This window comes from Sus scrofa, chromosome 5, assembly GCF_054392235.1.
Source record: "Sus scrofa isolate SSC_HxYL_T2T_F1_AM1 chromosome 5, Sscrofa_HxYL_maternal_Yorkshire_Landrace_v2.0, whole genome shotgun sequence".
NCBI classification, from domain to species: Eukaryota; Metazoa; Chordata; class Mammalia; order Artiodactyla; family Suidae; genus Sus; species Sus scrofa.
The window spans coordinates 54519609-54530072 of NC_139387.1; the positions used below are offsets into that span (position 1 = coordinate 54519609).

The 10464-nt window shown below is 39.7% G+C and overlaps 1 pseudogene across 1 annotated transcript; it reads left to right on the top strand.

The window, feature by feature from the left end:
- The first annotated feature begins 472 nt into the window (after positions 1-472).
- Positions 473-3650, top strand: LOC106509230 (uncharacterized; annotated as a pseudogene). Its single transcript, XR_014845340.1, has 3 exons — positions 473-544; positions 1067-1150; positions 1755-3650. The product of XR_014845340.1 is annotated as an uncharacterized LOC106509230 (transcript).
- Positions 3651-10464: the final 6814 nt, after the last annotated feature.

Genomic DNA, 10464 nt, shown 5'->3' on the forward strand with positions numbered 1-10464 from the left:
AACATGGAAAATAAGAAAACTTCTCTGCCCCGCCTCTCTTTCTGACAATCATTACTGTAAATACACCATTTTTTTGGCATTAATTGCTTTTTGACACAGCACTCTGTGCAAGCTTTATTTTCATATCATATATTTTTAAACCTGTTTTTTGATTGTTTTAATTAAATTTTTTTTTTTTTTTTTTTTTTTTTTTTTTTTTTTTTTTTTTTTTTTGCTTGCAAGTAACAAACTCTTTCCAATTACCTCCATTTGTGGGCATTTGATTGTAAGACTAATGTGCACAAGAGGAAACAGGCATCTCAGCCACTGTGGAGGCCGGGCATCATGCCAGTCCTATGGGGCCTCCTCAGAAAGCTGGAACTGTTTGGCTTTGGTTACTAGAACAGCACCACCACCCACAAGTTCAGAAAGAAACGAAATATCAGTGTGGGAATCTTCTTCTATTCTTTGTTAATTCCTCCAGCCTAACTAAATGAATTTCAAAGAAGAGAATCAGATGGACATCCAGGAAGAAGAAACAAGCCACCCCAAAGGGGAAAAAGAGGTAAAAGTTCGGGTAGTTCCAGATTCCTCCATAGCAATATTCACTGCAAAAGACAGAGTGCCCAGAGGTGTGGTACATGAACCAGCAGCCTTGGGATTACTTGGGAACTTATTAGGAATGCAGGATTTCAGTTGCCATTCCATAGCTGCCATTGAATCAGGATCTGCAGTTGACCAGATTTTCAAGATAATTCATAGGCTACTTCTTTGAACTCTGCTTGTAACTCTCCTTGGCCTCCCCCACCACCCCTACCCCTCCAAGAAAGCCTGTTGCTGTAATTACTTTGAGATTGGAGATATTTAAATATATGCAAATTTGAACCACTTGAGTTTTTTAAAACCAAAACAAAATGAAAACAAAAACAAATCACTGTTGTGTAGATCATGCTCTCAGAAAACTTGTTTGAATTGGTCCAGGAGGATGGCCAGAAGTTAGTTGTTTTTCAGAAGCTCCCAAGGTCATTCCACATGCAGCTAAGGTTGAGAATCACTAAACCAAGGAAAACCAAATCCATGAACCCTTCTTGAAAAAATTACTGAAAAATGGACACCAGGTAACAAATGAATCAAAATAAAGAGTTCAGGAATGAAGGGGCTGCAGTGAGATAATTATTGAATTAAATAACAAATAAATTACTTGGAATTTTTGTTAAATAGTATAATAATTGGAATTCTAGAAGACAAACATGCTATTGTGTACCCCTTAAATTTCCACTTATGTTGGAGCTCTCTTGTGATGCAGGGGGTTTACGATCTGGCATTGTTACTGCAGCGGCTCTGGTTCCTGCATTCTGATTCTGGTTCTGATTCCTGGCCCAGGTACCTCTACATGCCTCTGGTGTGGAAGAAAAAATGTTTTCTACTTCTGTTTGGTGCACTTTCTCACCAAATCCACTGTTCTGGGTTTTCTATCATTTATTCTCAGGGGTTCACATAAGTGACTACTGTTTCTTTTGTCATCTCATCCCTGGCAGGCTCGTCTTCAGCTGGAGACTTGACAGTGAAAATGGTACTCACCTTGCCAGTCTGCTCTGGGTTTCTAAAAGAGAGACAGAGGTGTGGAATAGAAGACCAGGGGAAGCCTTGTGATACTGGACCAGAATTAGAGGTATTAGTATGATGATATTTATATGAACTGCATAGCTCCTGCCTGTTGGGGGCCCTGCCTTGAAGACTCCAGCTGCCCCCACCTCTGATCTCCTCCTCCTTAGCTCAGAGGGACTGCCGTTCTCTGCTTGGATTCCAGATTGCTACACTGCAGTCAGGAAATTTTCCCCAGGCAGAGAGCCAGGATGTCATGAGGCTCACCTCTTAGGTTTCCCTGCCTTCTGGGATTGATTGCAGGCTTGCGTTGCTTACTCTGTGCTGTGTTGCTGCTTCTCCGATGTCTGAAAACACTTGCCTTAGACATTCTCTGTAGTTTTATAGTTAGGAGTACCAGATCCTCCATTATAGACAAAAGCAGAAATGCTGAGCTATATATTTGATAACAGTGTTATACTAATGTTAAAGGCCCTGAAATTGATCATCACAGCGTGGTTATAAAAGAACTCCTTATTCTTAGGATATACATGCCAGAGGACTTGAGGTAAAGTTGTCTACAACTTACTCTGAAATGGTTTGGTCAAAATAATAATATTGCTACATTGCAAATAGTAATATTACATAGATTTGTAGAGAGAGCAAGAGAGAGATTGATAAAATATGTATGAAAAATGCTGTTGGGGCAAGTCTAGATGAAGCATCACACTATTTTTGTTAACTTTTGTAGACGTTTGAAATGTTTTTAAAAGAAATAATAAACAAAACATTTCCTTGAGTAGAGACTGGGCTTAGAAGTCACATCCGAAGTTAGTATGGAAAGAAAAAATAGTAACTTTATTGTGAAGAAACCTGGCAACACCTCCTTAACTAATTTGTCAGGATTAACATCACCAGTTGTAAGGCATGTTGATGCCATGTACACTGCTGATAGTAGGTGATGAGCAGATTTTCTTACTCAAAATGTATATATAACCTAAATTAAAAACTAATGGGGATCCTTAAATACACTTTTCCTTAAATACCTTTTCAAATTGGGTAAATATTAGTCATTTCATTTATGTCTACCTAATTTAAGTAGCCTCTGTCTCTAGAGATATGATGGTGATATGTGTGTATTTATCAACTTTATTCTAATTTTTAAAAAAATTCTATGGGAGTTCCCTTCATGGCTCAGGGGTTAACGATCCGGATTAGGATCTATAAGGGTGTGGGTTCGATCCCTGGCCTCAGTCAGTGGATTAAGGATCCGATGTTGCTGTGAGCTGTGGTGTATATAGGTTGCAGACACAGCTCAGATCCTTAGTTGCTATGGCTGTGGTGTAGGCCAGCAGCTGCAGCTCTGATTCGACCCCTAGCCTGAGAACCTCATGTGCCATGGGTGCAGCCCTAAAAAGCATAAATAAATAAATAAATAAATAAATTCTATTGCTGCTGACTTACAATGTTGTGTTAATTTCTGCTATACAACAATGTGACAAAGTGATTCAGTTATACATATACACATATTCATTCCCATATACATTATCACAGAATATTGAGTAGATTTCCCTGTGCTTTATAGCAGGTCCCCATTGACCATCCATTCCATATACGGTAGTGTGCGTATGCCAATCCCAAACTCCCAATCCATCCCTTCCAACTTTATTCTAATTTTAGAGTCCAGAGAAATTCATGACATTGAGAAAGTAGATGCTCAGGCCACTGGCCCCCATTACCCAGCCCCATTCACCAGAGTGATAGTTTGGATCACCCTCACTGTAAGGCTCCTTTACCTGCTGGTGAAGGTCCATTATCGTACAGTTGACCTGGATGGAATGCAGGTTGCCCAGTTGCAAGGAACTGATTATCTGGCTGATGAGCTGGCTTGCCACAGTTCTGGCCACTTTGAAGGTCAGTGTGGCTCTATTCCTTTATAACCCAGTAAATCCTCTGACACCTGCCTATGGAGACTGGTATTCCTTTCTTGGGAAGTTGGTTGTGGTAAGAACCCTGATGTGCTGGTCTTCCTCACAGGGGTCGGCATCAACCTGCAAGACATCTAGAATTTCAACATTCAACTTCCCTCCCCATATTTATGGCTTTAGTCATTTTTTTTTCTTTATGGCTATTGGGGAATATATATTTTGGCAGAGGTAAATGTGTATTACCTGTCTTTATACCTGCCAATCTCCAAAGCATCATTACCAAGTATCAAAGGCCATATATCAGGAATCTTTTTCCTTCGGTTTGATCTAGGTTTACAGTAAGCTGTGTTTTTCTCAAACATTGATAGTTTCTGCCCAAAGCACACATGGTTGGTTTGGAGTACTGCACCCCTTTCCTCTCACGGTGGGAGAATTATGTGCTCTCTGGCTCATACAGAGAACAAAGTAATTGAACCAGTGTAGGACAAAAATAATGTCTCCTAAATTCTAATTTCGAAATTTCCCTGAATGTCTTCACTTAGAATACTTCTTTTTTTTTTTTTGTCTTTTTGTCATTTCTTGGGCTGCTCCCACGGCATATGGAGGTTCCCAGACTAGGGGTCAAATCGGAGCTGTAGCCACTGCAACGCGGGATCTGAGCCGCGTCTGCAACCTACGCCACAGCTCACGGCAACGCTGGATCCTTAACCCACCGAGCAAGGCCAGGGAACGAACCTGTAACCTCCTGGTTCCTAGTCGGATTCCTTAACCACTGAGCCACAACGGGAACTCCCACTTAGAATACTTCTGATGTGTTTCCCTTTCTTGTTTCCGCTTGTGAAATTTTATTGACCATATTGACAACAAGTGTGGGCTCTTGGGTTTTGGCTAATAGTTAATCTAGATGTCCCTGCTGCCTAGCACCATGCCTAGCATTCAGTAAATATATTTTTTTTATTTATTTATTTTTTAGTGTCACTCCCTGACACATGAAAGTTCCCAGGCGAGGGGTCGAATTGGAGCTGTAGCCACTGGCCTATAACCACAGCCACACCAACCTGGCCATGTCTGCGACCAGGGGGAGGCCAGGTATTGAACCCATGTCTTCATGGATACTAGTCGAGTTTGTTACTGCTGAGCCACAGTGGGAATTCCTCAGTAAATATTTTTAGAATCAATTTGTTCAACCCTCCATTCATTCCCTCATAAGATGAATGGCCCCTCTAAATTTTAAATTTCTCTTATACTGGAAATAGGTAAAATTTGGTGGTATTGACAATATATATGTAGTTGAGAAAAGCATCACATTACCTTTTACTTCATGGGTTGAAAATATTTTTGAAGGAGTTTTATGTTGTAAGACTACTATACTCTTCATTTATTATAAATTGATAATAAATTAATTAGGGAATGTTAAATTAATTCTACAGTTGAGCCTAAAGGGATAAACATTTTATCATTTTCTGTAGCTGAAAAAAAAGTTTTCTAGATGAATATACTCAGTATCCAGTAGGGAGAAAAATGTGAAATGGATAGGAGCTAACCTATCCCGGTAGCTCTCTTTTTTCCTATAGATGCTAAGGTCCCTATGATGTACACATCACCCAGCTCACAAAACGTCCTGGTGACACCTGCCAGTGTTACGAGGCTCAAGATCAGTTAGGTGGAACCAGCAGAGACTGCTACAGGTTGTCTCTTTTCTTGTGCTGGATGATCTCCTATCGATTCAGCTACCTTGCCTTCACCAGGTCTTTGAAATCCATAGTAAGCAGCAGGTTATTAGATCAAAGTAGTGGAGTGAGTCTGAAAATGGCATTTTCCCCCAAATTCAGAGCTTTTTGTCCTCAGGGGGGATGGAAGATTCTCATCTGTGATCTCCTGCATCTTGGCATCTTGGGCAGACAGTACTTGCTTTTAACCCTGGAAGGATTTCCATGTGGAGTGGAGTATTCCTGACATGTTACTTGAAGCATATTGCTTCCATGTTCTCCCATGTTCAACTCCAATAAAGTAGGTATTCCCAGGTTATACAAATCCCAGATCTATATCACCTAGAGAAAAGTAATGTATCTTGAATGTACAAATGCAGTAATCAGGATACAGGTTATCATCAGATTCATGTAAAGGCATTGTCTGGACAGGCAAAGCAAAGGCAAAAATAGGCTAAGGCTTGACCTCAGAACTCTGTTCCCTTAAGCTGGGTGCTCAAAAGAGCTTACCCGGTTCCCTTTGGGCCTTCCTATTGTATATTCTTCTGAGAATCAAAAGGCCTGGAGTGCAAATTCTGGCTCCACTACTTAATTGCATAAACTTGGGAAAAACACTGACACCTCTTGCTCTCTGTTTCCTTATCTGTGTAAGGAGGGGGTGATGGTATAATGTCCACGAGTGTTTGGAGCTTCGTGAATGTTCAAATGCTGAACAAATAATTGTAGTTGGTCCTTGGGAGACAGTCTAGCATGGAGGTCAAGAGCGTGGAATCTGAAATGAGACTGCCTGGTGTGAGCCTCAGTCACCAGCTTTATTACCTTAGGTGTTACTTCTCTAAATCTATGTTTCCTTCCCTGTAAAGAGGATGATTTTAATAAGACAGAATAGCTATAAGGATTAAATGACATCATCTAAAACCTCTTGTATCTGCATATCCTTCTGGGGGGATTTCTGGGGCCATGCAATGCTGTGGAAGCCTCAGCAGGAAGGAAGATGGATGTAGCTTCTGGGCTGATGCACCTGCCTGCCCCAGCTGCGTTAGTCCCTTTCTGAGGCCATGGAGCTGCACAGGGTTCTGCAGTATCTCTACACAGTGTATTCTATGTCAGCAACCCCGATGAGGTGCAGTGGGCCTGCCCTTCCTGCTCCCCAGACTCTGACCAACCTCCAGCCGCTTGATAGGTTGTAAAACTAGTTTTCTTGGTGTCTTGCCATCTAATCAGTTCTCACGTGAGTGTTTTTCTGGGTCAGAGGATCTTGGGTTCTTGGGTTCACTGTGGTCAGAGTCTACTGCCACCTAACAGGAAGTTGCTTCACTAACGAGATAATTCAGTATTTCTTCAGGAACTTGCAGGCTGTTGCTGGGCAACAAACTCCAATATCTGAAATCTATAGATCTTCCAGTTTTTCTAACTAGCACAATTGAATACTGCTTAGTCAGGAACATCTGAGGAGTCCCAGGCTATCAAACACCTTTAATTACGTTCATGCTGATTGGCATTTCCTATCTGGGGCCCTGAACAGCCAAACAAGTCAAGTGAATCTAGTCAGGGCAAGACAGCCCTTCCTGAGCTAGGCAATTTTTCCCACCAACAGCCTCCCTGTTTCTGGTGCAGAAAAGAGATATGACAATGGCTCTTCGCCATGTGCCTCTGACTGTATATGCTGGGCACTGGGTTAAGCGCATAACATATTGATTTATTAAATTTATCGGGTGGGTGTTACCATGTAAGGAAACCCAGGCACTGAAAGATTAAGGAACTTGCTCCTGGTCACACAGCCACTCTTCCCTAAGCTGTTTGGCCATTTGTTAGTCCATACCTGATTTTAGCAACCAGTGGGGGATTAAAAAAAAAATCTTCATAATAACAGTTAATTTATCTCTAATAATTGTAGAGGACTATTTCTATCACTAAATTTACCTTGAAGCATTTGATTCCAAACAGCCATATAAAAGAATTTTAGGAGTTCCCATTTGTGGCTCAGCAGTAACGAACCCAACTAGTATCTATGAGGACATGGGTTCGATCCCTGGCCTCGCTCAGTGGGTTAAAGGATTTGGTGTTGCTGTGAGCTGTGTTGTAGGTCGAAGACGTGGCTCAGATCCTGTGTTACTGTGGCTGTGGTGCAGACCAGCAGCTCCAGCTCCTATTTGACCCCTAGCCTGGAAACTTCGTATGCAGTGGGTTTGGCCCTAAAAAGACCAGAAAAAAAAAAAAAAAAAAAAGAAGAAGAAGAAGAAGAAGAAATTTAAAAACTGGACTAATTTCATAGTCATGTAATTCTGACTCAAAGAAAATGTATATTTGTGTCAAAATAGAGTATCACGATTTTATTAATAATATTTCAAGAGAATTTTTTTCCCTTAAAATTTGCTTTATCCCCCTAATGTGAAATCTTATTAAAGTTTTACCTTTATTTTTTTCTTGTGTATCTACTCTGATTTTGGTTTATTGGGACCTAACCTATCTAATATGGATAGGATACAAATTAAATGCTTCCAAAATATCCAGATAAAAATTTCACCCAGTCAATTGCTTTGTCACCTCTAGTAATATCCTTTTAAATCCACACTTTTTGTTTTCATTTGTTTTTCTAGAAAGAAATTTTCTTCAGAGTAGCAAAGATTTTGTTGTTAATTAGACATTATTTGTTTAAAGCAAAACATCCTACACCTAGTAGATACTTAGTAATGTTTAATGAATGAAATTAATTACTATGTACTTTTGACAATTCTATATTTATAGCTATATCATGTAAGAATGCTCAATTTACAATTGTCTGTTTAAAAATTATTACTCAATAAAAATTTGTTCATGGGCCAGCTACTAACCATTTCTTGTTACTGACTATACCCTCTGCGCAAAGATCAGGGGTGTGGTGGGGAGGCAGGGAGGTATGGTGGGGTAGGAAGACATCCCTTAGAGCCTTGTGTCTCAAACCTCTGAGACGCAACCCCCCTTTTTATAATAAATATTCCATTATCCTCCTTTACTACCCTGAAACAAAATCCATAGAAAACATAGTTTATAAAATACATGATTTTAAAAATATATAATACTTTCACTGCAACATAAAGGAGAAACAAAAGGAAGATACATATGAAATACATAGATATAGCTCTAGAGACTAAACATAATGAAGTGGTCAGATGCTTACACTGATAATATGTTGGAATGTAAGAGATGTAGGGAAATCATTAATTCTTCTCATAACTGACATTTTGAATGGAGACTGAAAAGGTTTATTTAAATGTACACATAGAATCTCTATGAATCAAGAGCTACAAACACAAACTGTTGCCGATGCGTTCTATTGATGGCTCAGTTACACGAGCTGAGATGCTGCTGGTAACATGATCTTCAGAGATGGTTAACAACTCTTGGTAAAGTTCAGAATCAAAGCACAAGCATCCCTCCGCTTATCTGGTAGTTATATTCCTGGAGCACTCAATTTTATTAAAACCATTCTAAAAATGATTTGTGCCTATATGTAAAAAAGACAGTTTCTAGGCTCAAAAAATCACACCTAAGTTTTTTACCCATAAATTTAAGGCAGGGTATTAAAAGTTGTGAGACACACGTGATGATGCTTTTTCATTGTTTGGGACTGCCCTGTGCATTGTGGGAGGTTTAACATCCCTGGCTCTCCACTGTATTTGATAGTAGAGGTGCCTCTAATCTCTGGGACCACCAGAAACACTTCCGCAGGTTTCCAAATTCCTCTCATGGGTAGAACTGCCTTTCTTGACAAGCATCTCCCTGGAGGTTTGTGATAGACTGGGATACATTTTTACTAAGTCTTGCCAGAGAGTCTGGAATACCCAGGAGTGGTTTATGAGCATATTGCTTCGTCAAACTTTCAGTCCCTTTTTATTGCTTTTTATGGCTGCACCTGCAGCACATGTAAGTTCCCAGGCTAGGGGTCGAATCAGAGCTACAGCTGCTGGCCTACATCACAGCCACAGCAACAGCAGATACGTAACCCACTAAGTGAGGCCAGGAATCAAATTTTCATCCTCAAGGAGATTATGTAGGAGGGTCCTTAACCCGCTGAGCCACAATGGGAACATCTTATAAAATTTTTATTTGGAAACTCTTGTTGGAACAATTGAATACAATACTGCAAGCTATGGGCATTGTTATTCTCACTGTATGCTAACTGAATAATTTTCCATACCTTGGCAAATATAGTCATCTTTGCAATTTTTTTCCTTTAAAATATGGACTTCTAGATTCTTGTTTCTGTTTAGGACATTCTGATTCTTCAATGTCAAGCCAAATTGAGTGACTGAGTGTGGATTTTTTAATGGTTTACTAATCCCTGGTCTTGGCAGTTCTCTCTGAAATCTGTACAACCTTCATGAACTACAAAATTATGCCTTGATAGCTGCCAAGTAGCCTAAGAGAGCGTGAGTTGTTCCTTTAGATCAAATCCATAGTAGATAAAAATGACCAATGACTACTTGGCTTCACAGAGAAACTAAGTTTAAAATGATCTTTCAGACTGTGTTACTTTGTCACTTCAATCATGGAGTGTGAGCAGATAAAATACTGCTATTTCTTTTTTTGGCAAACACCTTAAGTCCTTGAAGTAAGAGCGCTATACGCTTTCAAAACCAATGCAGCAAGGCAAATTAATGTAAACAACAAGCTTCTTAGGTAGCAGGTATCTCTTGCATTTCCCAGGTCTGTTCAAGTAAGGAATCACCCTAATCCTGCGGCATTGGAGCCCCAGAAGGTTGATGAACGGTAGCTGCTGCCCCCTAGTGTAGGACTTCTTGTTACTGCAGACACGGAGTTAATCCAAAGCCCACTGCCAAATGCATGGGAAATAAACACTGTGTTTAAATGACACAGATAATTGAGAACTTTAAAAATTATATCATTCGCTTAGAACAAATAGTTATAACACTCTTTGTAATTGTTTGAAGAAAAATAATTTAATTGTTTCCTTATCATTGTTTCAAGTTTGACGTTCTCATCATTTTCTGCTTTTCTCACTTCAGTGTTGCTATTTAGCATGCAGGGCCCACAGTTACGTGAAAATATGGGAGCCATTGTTTGAAAAACAGGACAAGAGGGCCATTAAAAGTACTAAGATGGTAAAATATGTACTAAAATACTTTTTCCTTTCTTCTTCAACCTCTCTCTTGACCAGTTATGGTGGTTTTTTATTTCCTATTTAATGTAAATAATGTAAAAATTTTAAAAACATAGCAACATAATAACTTTTATCATCTTTATATTGTGCAATGCAAATT